Below are 14,027 nucleotides of genomic sequence, written 5' to 3' on the forward strand. Positions count from 1 at the left end.
CACTATTAAAAACCCACTTAGAGAAGTTGGCAACGCTATGCTATTTTCTTTGGGAATAAGGAAATCTAATGCAGACTCTGTCCTCAGAAGGAAACCAGACACAGTATTTTTAAGACAAGAGAGGATTTGGAGCTTAAAGATTTTTCTTTGGATTGATACACTAATGTTGACATTGTTGTGTGATAATTACTAAATTGTAAAATTTTGACTTATTTAAAGAAGCTGTGACTAAAGCCGAGTTTGTGAATATTTTGAAAACATCACTTTTTGCCTACATATTTTTCTCGATACAATTCATCTTCTGGTGAATAAATTCTTCATTGGAACTATGTAAACAAAGTCACTCATGCCGACTCTTCTAAATTAAAATTAATTGCACCTGGAGATGCCGGGGATTGAACCCGGGGCCTCATACATGCGAAGCATGCGCTCTACCACTGAGCTACATCCCCATTACATTGCTGCAGCATTACAGAACACGACACACAAATAGAACCTCGGCTAATTCGAAAAAATAACCTTGTCTATTTTTTTTTAATAAAGTTCGTCTGAGGACTGTAGATTGCAAAATAGTTAAAAGCCTCAGATGTATATTAACAGAGGTAATAGTTGGACACATTTAACCACATCCAATGATTGTTTAGGACTCCTAGCCTACGTATGGTAACTTAGTGTCAATTGTTATATCAGATGGCTTAAATGCCCTTCCATTTATGACTTTATTGGTCAAAATATGAAGTTCTTCACTAAGTATATCATCTTCTTATCCAAAAATTATCCTCTTTTACTCGGGGAATGAGGACCTATAATCGATTTACTGACACCTCATGGACACCAGGCACCAGATTTTCTGAGACAGCAGTGAACAGGATCTTAGCAGATGTTTAATTAAGTTTGCTCACTCAACTCTAAATTGTTCAAAATCAAAACCTGAATTGCATTTTCTTTTCGGCTAAACGTTCCAAGCTGTGGAAGGAGCTATGTTGGACTCTTTTCTAAAACATCAGCCTTGAAACAATTTTAATAAAGCTTCTGTAGCCAAAGAAATGAAATTCTCATGAGAAGTCACTAAAACTACGAATGTGAGGTCAAGGAAACTTCCCGAAACGCTAGAATTTAAGTAGGATACGCCATATACACTATTAAAAACCCACTTAGAGAAGTTGGCAACGCTATGCTATTTTCTTTGGGAATAAGGAAATCTATTTTTTTTTTTTTTAGTATAAATTCTTTTATTTAATTTCTTACACACATACATTTAACACTATGACTACATAAGTCCAATACTGTTTTAACATAATTAGCACATTTAACACATTTACATAATACAAAATACAAAATACAAACACAATACAGTGTTATCTGCCGGGTCAGGCATTGAGAGGGGATATATCATTAACTCATAGCTCTAATTCTTTCTGAGCTCAGGTAAATCCTAATATGCTTTATGGCCGATTTTCAATTTTGTTGAGCCACCCTTGCCATAGGTCTCTCCTTTTGGGGGCATTCAAATATGGGATGCTCAGATCTCTCTCCATCATTGTCTGAAGACGGATTTGGTCCTTAATCGTATCCCAATTGATCGTTTGGTTTGATTTCCAATTCCGTGCTAAGACAATTTTAAATGCAATAAAGCAGTGAATAACAAAGCATCTGATACTATAGACCATCTTTGGCCAGTGCATGTGTAGCAAGACTATCTCAGGTTTCATTTCTAACTCTATTCCGGTTATCTCTTTTATGAATCTTAGCATTCTCTTTATAGAGCTCTGGATTTTTGAACAACTCCACCAGATATGGATAAATGAGCCTACTTCTTTATCGCATCTCCAACATTTAGAAGATACCCCTGGGTACATCTGGGACAGCTTACTGGGGACTAGATACCATCTATAGATGACCTTATAGTAAGATTCTAATAGATTTAAGCATTGGACCTGTCGACGAGTAATATTTATGGCTTTACACCACTCATCCTGATCTAACGGACATTTCAGATCACTCTCCCATTTAGTTTTCTGAGGGAAGCTAACCACTTCATTCATGTTTCTTATAGCTACTATTGCTTTAGCTAGGACTTTTGGTACATTCTGGTTTGAGAAAATGTTTTTTATCATCATATACGCTTTTCCAAGATCTTTGCTAAGGTGTTTCTGCAGGAAATATTTAAGTCTCAGGTACGTAAATACTTCTCGCTGGGACAGATGGAATTTCTGTACAATAATATCAAAAGGCAATATGTTAGCTGCACCTAATATCTGCGAGACTTTATATATTCCCTGGGTTCGCCAGCTATCTAGAGAGATGTCCCTCATATTGGCTTCTATTGTTCTCAGATTTGCTGTATCCAAAATCGCATGTTTTAGAGACATTTTCATTTTGAATTCCTCCCAGACTGGCACCATTTGAGCCCATATAATATTATTTTTGATATCGATCTCCATTTTACCTAAAGGTTTTGTATTCCATAATATGCCCTCTGAACTTTTTAGACCTAAATCTTCCATTTCCATACAAAACCAACTTTCTTTCCTAGCCGTCACCGTCTGGGACCTGTACATATGTGTAATCACGTTTGCCCAGTATATAACTCTTATATTGGGAAAATTTAATCCACCGTCCTTGGTTTTTAGTGATAGGATTTTCCTGTTTATTCTATTTTTCTTACCTTTATTAATAAAGTTCTCTAGATTATTCTGCAATAATGTCAACCAACTATCTGGAACCCTGAGTGGAATCATTTGAAATAAATAGTTCCACTTAGGGATAATATAGTAGTTGATGACATTAATACGACCCCACCAGGTAATCTGCGCACTTCTCCACTCTTTGAGTAGTAAGTTTGTACTTTTTAGCAAGCTTAAGAAATTTTCTTCCATCATTCTCTCTATATTTTTCGTAATGGTTATTCCTAAGCAGTCAAACTTCTGAGGTGCCCATGTAAATGCGTAGAGATTACTAATTTCCTCTCTTGACTTTTTATCTAATTCAATGCTCATCACGACTGTTTTTTCATTGTTAAGTTTATAATTTGCTAGTTGGCTATACCGTCTAACTTCTCCCATCATATGTTTCAAAGATCTAACTGGGTCAGTGATTGTCAGAAGGATGTCATCCGCATAAAGACTAATTTTTAGTTCTTTTTCTCCTATTTTGTATCCCTTTATATCTACATTGTTTCTAATATTTTCCGCTAAGGGTTCTATTGAGAGGATGTATAATAGAGGTGAGAGCGGGCACCCTTGTCTGACTCCATTATTAACTGATACCCAATCTGAACATACATTGGGGCCTACTATCCTAGTAGAAGGGTTTTTATATAGGGCCATAATTCCTCTTATCATCCAGCCATCTATTCCATAGGCTTCTAGGGTTAGTTCTAAAAACTTCCAGTTTAGCCTATCGAAGGCTTTTTCTGCGTCGACTGCTAGGGTCATAAGAGGAATATGTTTCTTGTTAGCGTTGTCTATAATACTTATAATTCTTCTTGAATTGGATCCCACCCATCTATCTGGTATGAAACCTATTTGGTCATTATTGATAAGAGTTTTAATAATACCTTTAAGGCGGTCTGCCAGGATGGATGAGAATATTTTTACATCTGAATTGATTAGAGAGATGGGACGGTAGCTAGATACTACAGCTGGATCTTTTCCTTGTTTCAGGATGGGAAGCATGTTTGCTCTTGTCATCTCTTCCGGGAAGCTACCTATTTTCACTGCATCATTAAACGCTAGTGCTAGATGTGAACTCAAAATAGATTTATAAGTATGAAAAAACAAATTAGAAAACCCATCTGGGCCTGGTGTTTTTAGCTTCTGGGTTTTAGATATAGCCCTAATAACCTCGTCCTCTGTAATCTCTTTGTTCAAACTATCCTTCTGAATTTGATCTATTTTTTTTAGCTTTGTACTGGTTAAATATTCCTTAATCTTTATTACAGAGGTTTCTACGGGAAGATTGTATAATGACCCGTAGTAATCTCTAAAACAGTCTCCAATCTCTTTTGGATTTATATAGGTATTTGAGTTATATACAATCTTGGATATGCGCGCCTTAGCCTGTTGTTTCCTCAGCTTATTAGTTAACATCTTGTCTGTTTTATTTCCTCTACAGTAGAATCTAAGTTTTAATTTCTTTATATTATTTGCTATCTTAATATTCAGACATTGTAAAATATTTTTTTGAACTTCTGCTATTCTTCTACCTCTCTCCATAGTAGGCTCATTTTTATTATCAGTTGTAAGCTTATAGAGTTCAATATGCAAGTCTCCTAGTCTTTTTTCTTTACCTTTAGCTTCATGATTTAGCTTTATAAGGTAGCCTCTTACCACTGCTTTGAAACAACACCAAGTGTTGAGGTTTGAGGTATCCGAAGGGTCATTCTCCTCAAAAAAGCATTTTATCAGATTCTCCAGCTTGGACTTGCTATGTTTGTTATATAGCAAATAATTATTTAGTTTCCAAGTTGAGTTACTTCTAGCTGTCAAATTGTCTTTTAGTTCAAATATATACATACTATGGTCCGACCAGACGTTTTCTACAATGTCTATCCTAGTCAAGTTATCTACTAGATTCATATTTCCCCAAATCATGTCAATTCTTGAGTATGTGTAATATACTCTCGATAGATGAGTATAATCTCTTACATCCGGATTTTGGAGGCGCCAGACGTCAAATAAATCATAATTGTTTTTAATGTTGGTCAAAGAACTAGCGTTTTTAATTACTGCTTTATTCAGTGAGCTCCCTTTCAGCAATTTTTTATCTTTTTGTGGATCCAGTATGCAATTAAAGTCGCCCGCCACTATATATATCCCTGTTTTAACCAAATCCGCTTTGTTTAATATTTTCTTTAATTGGGAAACTGGAGCTACATTCGGAAGATATAGATTAATTATGGTGAATTTCACGTCATTTATCTTCGCCACCAAAATCATAAATCTACCTTCCGTGTCTAAATCCTGATAGAGTTTCTCCCACTTAACCCTGTCCGAAATTATCATTGCTACACCTCTTTTCTTTTTATCTTTCATGGATGCATGTAGGATAATTGGAAACTTATTACCTCCCCATGTGGGTTTCTCATTTTGTCTCCAATGTGTCTCCTGGACTAAGCAGATATCAATCTTTTCTTTTATCATTTGGTTGCGTATCATAGATCTTTTATGCATAGTATTTAGGCCCTGAGCATTTATAGACAAAAACTTAACCATATTTACCTTCTCTCTCTTTATTTTCTAGCCTCTTGCCTTTAAGACCCTTCAGATAACACATGTTCATAACAAACAACACTACATTAATCGGGAACCTTTTCTGGTACCACATCTTTACCTATCTCGCCTAGGACTAACCTTAGTCTCTAGCGGATAGCCCCCGTCTCGTGAGTAGATCGCTACTCCGAGATTTATGCTTAATATAAGCATCAGGCGGGACTCTAAGTGAGAGTCGAGGAGGGGCGACTGGGGGAGGGAGAGGGAGAGGGAAAGAAAAAAAAAAAAAAAAAAAAAAAATATATATATATATCTTTTCTTTCTTTTCTCTTTTCTCTTTCCTTTCTTCTATGATTTAAACTGTTTCCAATTTACACTAACCAATTTTATAGTGGCGTATTAATAATACTAACTTTCAGTTATAACGATCTCTGTAGGCTCTAGGTTTTCTAGTATAAATTATAATGATACATTCTCTACCCATACCCTTATATATGTATTCTGTGATAAGTACTAAAAAAAAAAAAAAAAAAAAGGCACTCGTGTTAACATTCCTCGTTTTAAACTTTTTCTCCATATTACCCTTAACCGATTCAGTAGTGTCGTGTGCTTGTGCAAGCTTTTGGTTGTATCGTTCTCTATAAAACTCTTAGATTACTAATATAATTGTAGAGATTATTTCTCTCCCCTCACCTTTATCTATGTTTCTATACTAAGTAATTGTTCCACAATTTCCTAAAACCCTTTTAGCCCCACAACGGGCATCTCATATCTTAAAATCCTTTACTGGATCATAAGTAGGTATATCTCAAACCTAAATCCAAAAAAAAAAAAAAAAAAAAAAACACTCGTGTTGTCATACCTCAGTTTAAGCTTTTTTTCCTTATTCCCCTTAGCAAATTCAATAGTGACGTATAATTATAAACACTTTCAATTGTACCGTGCTCTGTAAACTTTTCAGTTACAAATATAATTCTAGTAAATTGTTTCTCTATCTCTATGTTTCTATAGTAAGTGATTTATTCCACACATTTCTAAACCAATTTTGTCCCCAAGTGGGCATCTTGTGTCCCTTATAGATATATCTTGACCCATATTCTTCTTACAGGAAAAAAAAAAAAAAAAAAAAAAAAAAAGAAAAAAGCATTAGTTGTTTTCCGTGCCTTTTCCCTTTTTAAGTTTGTAAATGGGTTGTAAATAGCTTGTAAATAGGTCGGTCCATACTTCTGCTTCTCTAAAATAGGAAAGCTTTCTTTTCCTCAATAGTCTGGGTGAATAGATCCTCTTTACCAACTAATTTGGGTGGAGTGTAACTTGCATAGTAGAGTCTTTAAGTTTTCTCTCCTCCTTTGAAGTTCCTTTGAACTTCCCTTTTCTCTCGTTCCTTCGCATCCTTCTCATAGAGAGCATTGAGCTCCGGGCTTAACCTTAATATGCTTAACCCATTTCAAGAAGAAAAAAAAAAAAAAAAAAAAAAAAAAAAACCACCGCCTTCTTCTTTTACTCCCATATCTCTCATCTCTCCCAGCTCTCATAAAGTTATTAGAGGGTTAATGATTTTGTCCATGCTTCTAGTTCTTTAGCTGAAGTGAATGGTATCCATTTTTCTTCCCACCACACAATTATTTTGGATGATTGTACCCATTTGTATTTCACGTTTCTTTGCTTCAATGGGTCTAAGGCTTGAAAAAATGTTCTTCTCCATTTTCTTGTTTGCATTGAGAGATCTTGGAATGTAATGATGTCCTTAAATTTCTCCGATAAGTTGTCCTTGTTCCTCAGCAGGTTTAACAATTGTTGTTTGTATGTATAGGAGGAGAAGCAAACTATTACATCTCTTGGATAATGGGCAGGAACTTCATGAGGCTTTCTTAATCTATGTGCTCGTTCTATTATAGGTTGAGGTATTTCCTTCTGTAAGCCAGCTTCTTGAAAGAAAGAGAGTAAAAAATCCTGTAATTGGTCTTGGGTTATAGATTCAGATATGTTTCTGAAACGAACATTGCACCTCCTCGACCGATCTTCAAGGTCTCTAATCTTTAAGTTTATTTGCTGTATTAAAGCTTCTGTTTGAGTGTTCTCCCGTTGCATATTATTTATTTGGTCTTCCATTCTATCAATTTTTTCTAATGCCGAGCTCAATTTGGTATTAATTCTCTCCATCTCCATTTTAATTGTATTTGAGCTGTTAACAATCTGGCTAGCAATCTGTGCCATTTGCTCGTCTAGTTTGTTCACCAGAAAATCTTGAGACACATAATTCGCATAATTCTTATGATCTGTATTGAGCACAACTGTTGTTTGCGTGTTCTGATCATGGAATATCGTTTCGTTCTCTTTGTGCCCCGGTTTTTCTTTATTGGGGGAAAAAAAACCTGACAACCTAGTTGGCTGAGAGTCATCTTTTTTTTCTTTGCTTTTTATTTGTCTCTTAGACGCCATATTGGATTTCTTTCCTGAGTCTGGGGGGAGGAGGTTCACTCAGATTCTTTCAGGCCTCTTTCAAGCCTCTTTCAAGCCGCTTTGACTTTTAGCAGCAGCAGCGAAAACTTCCTTAGGTACAATTTTTATATGCAGAGATTTTGCACAAGATTTTACCAAGATTTTGTTGCAAGGTTTTGTTGCTACTATATCCTGCTATATCCTGCTTGTTACCATGTTTTACCAGAAGTAAACTTTAATAAAAGTAGAGTAAATTATAATACCGACGTAGATAGAAAAAATAGAAAAAAAAAAAAAAATTCCCACTACGGTTATATGTGGGCTTAACTTACTCCACTTATTTAACTTGGACCTCCTATTTGTAGGCAACAATTTTTGTCCCCTTGTCTTTTCGTCCCCTCCAACTGAGTCAGGTCTTATCCCCCAACGTGGTTTAAATATTTTAAGCACAAATTTTAAGCACTTCCCTTATCGATGGAGAGCTATCCGCTCACTGCTCCGTTTTTACTCCGTCTCTGCCGCTTACTCCGCTTACTCCGTCTCTGCCGCTGCCGCTTACTGCTCCGTCTTCCCCATCGAGTCGTGGTCACTTGTAAGCCGCGGTCGCTGCCTTCTCCCTCATCTCCCGCCGGGCGCCTCTCACACGCTCTTCCTAGACCCGCCTCCCGACGTGCTCACGTCCTCCCGTGCACGTCCGCCCACATCGGAGGCCTCCTCGGGAATAAGGAAATCTAATGCAGACTCTGTCCTCAGAAGGAAACCAGACACAGGATTTTTAAGACAAGAGAGGATTTGGAGCTTAAAGATTTTTCTTTGGATTGATACACTAATGTTGACATTGTTGTGTGATAATTACTAAATTGTAAAATTTTGACTTTATTGGTCAAAATATGAAGTTCTTCACTAAGTATATCATCTTCTTATCCAAAAATTATCCTCTTTTACTCGGGGAGTGAGGACCTATAATCGATTTACTGACACCTCATGGACACCAGGCACCAGATTTTCTGAGACAGCAGTGAACAGGATCTTAGCAGATGTTTAATTAAGTTTGCTCACTCAACTCTAAATTGTTCAAAATCAAAACCTGAATTGCATTTTCTTTTCGGCTAAACGTTCCAAGCTGTGGAAGGAGCTATGTTGGACTCTTTTCTAAAACATCAGCCTTGAAACAATTTTAATAAAGCTTCTGTAGCCAAAGAAATGAAATTCTCATGAGAAGTCACTAAAACTACGAATGTGAGGTCAAGGAAACTTCCCGAAACTCTAGAATTTAAGTAGGATACGCCATATACACTATTAAAAACCCACTTAGAGAAGTTGGCAACGCTATGCTATTTTCTTTGGGAATAAGGAAATCTAATGCAGACTCTGTCCTCAGAAGGAAACCAGACACAGTATTTTTAAGACAAGAGAGGATTTGGAGCTTAAAGATTTTTCTTTGGATTGATACACTAATGTTGACATTGTTGTGTGATAATTACTAAATTGTAAAATTTTGACTTATTTAAAGAAGCTGTGACTAAAGCCGAGTTTGTGAATATTTTGAAAACATCACTTTTTGCCTACATATTTTTCTCGATACAATTCATCTTCTGGTGAATAAATTCTTCATTGGAACTATGTAAACAAAGTCACTCATGCCGACTCTTCTAAATTAAAATTAATTGCACCTGGAGATGCCGGGGATTGAACCCGGGGCCTCATACATGCGAAGCATGCGCTCTACCACTGAGCTACATCCCCATTACATTGCTGCAGCATTACAGAACACGACACACAAATAGAACCTCGGCTAATTCGAAAAAATAACCTTGTCTATTTTTTTTTAATAAAGTTCGTCTGAGGACTGTAGATTGCAAAATAGTTAAAAGCCTCAGATGTATATTAACAGAGGTAATAGTTGGACACATTTAACCACATCCAATGATTGTTTAGGACTCCTAGCCTACGTATGGTAACTTAGTGTCAATTGTTATATCAGATGGCTTAAATGCCCTTCCATTTATGACTTTATTGGTCAAAATATGAAGTTCTTCACTAAGTATATCATCTTCTTATCCAAAAATTATCCTCTTTTACTCGGGGAATGAGGACCTATAATCGATTTACTGACACCTCATGGACACCAGGCACCAGATTTTCTGAGACAGTAGTGAACAGGATCTTAGCAGATGTTTAATTAAGTTTGCTCACTCAACTCTAAATTGTTCAAAATTTAAAACCTGAATTGCATTTTCTTTTCGGCTAAACGTTCCAAGCTGTGGAAGGAGCTATGTTGGACTCTTTTCTAAAACATCAGCCTTGAAACAATTTTAATAAAGCTTCTGTAGCCAAAGAAATGAAATTCTCATGAGAAGTCACTAAAACTACGAATGTGAGGTCAAGGAAACTTCCCGAAACGCTAGAATTTAAGTAGGATACGCCATATACACTATTAAAAACCCACTTAGAGAAGTTGGCAACGCTATGCTATTTTCTTTGGGAATAAGGAAATCTAATGCAGACTCTGTCCTCAGAAGGAAACCAGACACAGGATTTTTAAGACAAGAGAGGATTTGGAGCTTAAAGATTTTTCTTTGGATTGATACACTAATGTTGACATTGTTGTGTGATAATTACTAAATTGTAAAATTTTGACTTTATTGGTCAAAATATGAAGTTCTTCACTAAGTATATCATCTTCTTATCCAAAAATTATCCTCTTTTACTCGGGGAATGAGCACCTATAATCGATTTACTGACACCTCATGGACACCAGGCACCAGATTTTCTGAGACAGCAGTGAACAGGATCTTAGCAGATGTTTAATTAAGTTTGCTCACTCAACTCTAAATTGTTCAAAATCAAAACCTGAATTGCATTTTCTTTTCGGCTAAACGTTCCAAGCTGTGGAAGGAGCTATGTTGGACTCTTTTCTAAAACATCAGCCTTGAAACAATTTTAATAAAGCTTCTGTAGCCAAAGAAATGAAATTCTCATGAGAAGTCACTAAAACTACGAATGTGAGGTCAAGGAAACTTCCCGAAACTCTAGAATTTAAGTAGGATACGCCATATACACTATTAAAAACCCACTTAGAGAAGTTGGCAACGCTATGCTATTTTCTTTGGGAATAAGGAAATCTAATGCAGACTCTGTCCTCAGAAGGAAACCAGACACAGGATTTTTAAGACAAGAGAGGATTTGGAGCTTAAAGATTTTTCTTTGGATTGATACACTAATGTTGACATTGTTGTGTGATAATTACTAAATTGTAAAATTTTGACTTATTTAAAGAAGCTGTGACTAAAGTCGAGTTTGTGAATATTTTGAAAACATCACTTTTTGCCTACATATTTTTCTCGATACAATTCATCTTCTGGTGAATAAATTCTTCATTGGAACTATGTAAAAAAAGTCACTCATGCCGACTCTTCTAAATTAAAATTAATTGCACCTGGAGATGCCGGGGATTGAACCCGGGGACTCATACATGCAAAGCATGCGCTCTACCACTGAGCTACATCCCCATTACATTGCTGCAGCATTACAGAACACGACACACAAATAGAACCTCGGCTCATTCGAAAAAATAGCCTTGTCTATTTTTTTTTAATAAAGTTCGTCTGAGGACTGTAGATTGCAAAATAGTTAAAAGCCTCAGATGTATATTAACAGAGGTAATAGTTGGACACATTTAACCACATCCAATGATTGTTTAGGACTCCTAGCCTACGTATGGTAACTTAGTGTCAATTGTTATATCAGATGGCTTAAATGCCCTTCCATTTATGACTTTATTGGTCAAAATATGAAGTTCTTCACTAAGTATATCATCTTCTTATCCAAAAATTATCCTCTTTTACTCGGGGAATGAGGACCTATAATCGATTTACTGACACCTCATGGACACCAGGCACCAGATTTTCTGAGACAGCAGTGAACAGGATCTTAGCAGATGTTTAATTAAGTTTGCTCACTCAACTCTAAATTGTTCAAAATCAAAACCTGAATTGCATTTTCTTTTCGGCTAAACGTTCCAAGCTGTGGAAGGAGCTATGTTGGACTCTTTTCTAAAACATCAGCCTTGAAACAATTTTAATAAAGCTTCTGTAGCCAAAGAAATGAAATTCTCATGAGAAGTCACTAAAACTACGAATGTGAGGTCAAGGAAACTTCCCGAAACGCTAGAATTTAAGTAGGATACGCCATATACACTATTAAAAACCCACTTAGAGAAGTTGGCAACGCTATGCTATTTTCTTTGGGAATAAGGAAATCTAATGCAGACTCTGTCCTCAGAAGGAAACCAGACACAGGATTTTTAAGACAAGAGAGGATTTGGAGCTTAAAGATTTTTCTTTGGATTGATACACTAATGTTGACATTGTTGTGTGATAATTACTAAATTGTAAAATTTTGACTTTATTGGTCAAAATATGAAGTTCTTCACTAAGTATATCATCTTCTTATCCAAAAATTATCCTCTTTTACTCGGGGAATGAGGACCTATAATCGATTTACTGACACCTCATGGACACCAGGCACCAGATTTTCTGAGACAGCAGTGAACAGGATCTTAGCAGATGTTTAATTAAGTTTGCTCACTCAACTCTAAATTGTTCAAAATCAAAACCTGAATTGCATTTTCTTTTCGGCTAAACGTTCCAAGCTGTGGAAGGAGCTATGTTGGACTCTTTTCTAAAACATCAGCCTTGAAACAATTTTAATAAAGCTTCTGTAGCCAAAGAAATGAAATTCTCATGAGAAGTCACTAAAACTACGAATGTGAGGTCAAGGAAACTTCCCGAAACGCTAGAATTTAAGTAGGATACGCCATATACACTATTAAAAACCCACTTAGAGAAGTTGGCAACGCTATGCTATTTTCTTTGGGAATAAGGAAATCTAATTGCGACTCTGTCCTCAGAAGGAAACCAGACACAGGATTTTTAAGACAAGAGAGGATTTGGAGCTTAAAGATTTTTCTTTGGATTGATACACTAATGTTGACATTGTTGTGTGATAATTACTAAATTGTAAAATTTTGACTTATTTAAAGAAGCTGTGACTAAAGTCGAGTTTGTGAATATTTTGAAAACATCACTTTTTGCCTACATATTTTTCTCGATACAATTCATCTTCTGGTGAATAAATTCTTCATTGGAACTATGTAAACAAAGTCACTCATGCCGACTCTTCTAAATTAAAATTAATTGCACCTGGAGATGCCGGGGATTGAACCCGGGGCCTCATACATGCAAAGCACGCGCTCTACCACTGAGCTACATCCCCACTACATTGCTGCAGCATTACAGAACACGACACACAAATAGAACCTCGGCTCATTCGAAAAAATAGCCTTGTCTATTTTTTTTTAATAAAGTTCGTCTGAGGACTGTAGATTGCAAAATAGTTAAAAGCCTCAGATGTATATTAACAGAGGTAATAGTTGGACACATTTAACCACATCCAATGATTGTTTAGGACTCCTAGCCTACGTATGGTAACTTAGTGTCAATTGTTATATCAGATGGCTTAAATGCCCTTCCATTTATGACTTTATTGGTCAAAATATGAAGTTCTTCACTAAGTATATCATCTTCTTATCCAAAAATTATCCTCTTTTACTCGGGGAATGAGGACCTATAATCGATTTACTGACACCTCATGGACACCAGGCACCAGATTTTCTGAGACAGCAGTGAACAGGATCTTAGCAGATGTTTAATTAAGTTTGCTCACTCAACTCTAAATTGTTCAAAATCAAAACCTGAATTGCATTTTCTTTTCGGCTAAACGTTCCAAGCTGTGGAAGGAGCTATGTTGGACTCTTTTCTAAAACATCAGCCTTGAAACAATTTTAATAAAGCTTCTGTAGCCAAAGAAATGAAATTCTCATGAGAAGTCACTAAAACTACGAATGTGAGGTCAAGGAAACTTCCCGAAACGCTAGAATTTAAGTAGGATACGCCATATACACTATTAAAAACCCACTTAGAGAAGTTGGCAACGCTATGCTATTTTCTTTGGGAATAAGGAAATCTAATGCAGACTCTGTCCTCAGAAGGAAACCAGACACAGGATTTTTAAGACAAGAGAGGATTTGGAGCTTAAAGATTTTTCTTTGGATTGATACACTAATGTTGACATTGTTGTGTGATAATTACTAAATTGTAAAATTTTGACTTTATTGGTCAAAATATGAAGTTCTTCACTAAGTATATCATCTTCTTATCCAAAAATTATCCTCTTTTACTCGGGGAATGAGGACCTATAATCGATTTACTGACACCTCATGGACACCAGGCACCAGATTTTCTGAGACAGCAGTGAACAGGATCTTAGCAGATGTTTAATTAAGTTTGCTCACTCAACTCTAAATTGTTC

At 36.1% G+C, this 14,027-nt stretch overlaps 4 non-coding genes across 4 annotated transcripts; all 4 read right to left on the reverse strand.

The window, feature by feature from the left end:
- Positions 1 to 380: 380 nt before the first annotated feature.
- TRNAA-CGC (transfer RNA alanine (anticodon CGC)) lies at positions 381 to 452 on the reverse strand. Its single transcript has one exon. It is a non-coding gene; the product is annotated as a tRNA-Ala (tRNA).
- Positions 453 to 9,329: 8,877 nt separating this feature from the next.
- Positions 9,330 to 9,401, reverse strand: TRNAA-CGC (transfer RNA alanine (anticodon CGC)). Its single transcript has one exon. It is a non-coding gene; the product is annotated as a tRNA-Ala (tRNA).
- Positions 9,402 to 11,095: 1,694 nt separating this feature from the next.
- TRNAA-UGC (transfer RNA alanine (anticodon UGC)) lies at positions 11,096 to 11,167 on the reverse strand. The gene has a single exon. It is a non-coding gene; the product is annotated as a tRNA-Ala (tRNA).
- A 1,693-nt stretch (positions 11,168 to 12,860) lies between these two features.
- On the reverse strand, positions 12,861 to 12,932 carry TRNAA-UGC (transfer RNA alanine (anticodon UGC)). The gene has a single exon. It is a non-coding gene; the product is annotated as a tRNA-Ala (tRNA).
- Positions 12,933 to 14,027: the final 1,095 nt, after the last annotated feature.

The sequence above is a fragment of the Pelobates fuscus genome, chromosome 12 (assembly GCF_036172605.1).
Source record: "Pelobates fuscus isolate aPelFus1 chromosome 12, aPelFus1.pri, whole genome shotgun sequence".
Taxonomy (NCBI): domain Eukaryota; kingdom Metazoa; phylum Chordata; class Amphibia; order Anura; family Pelobatidae; genus Pelobates; species Pelobates fuscus.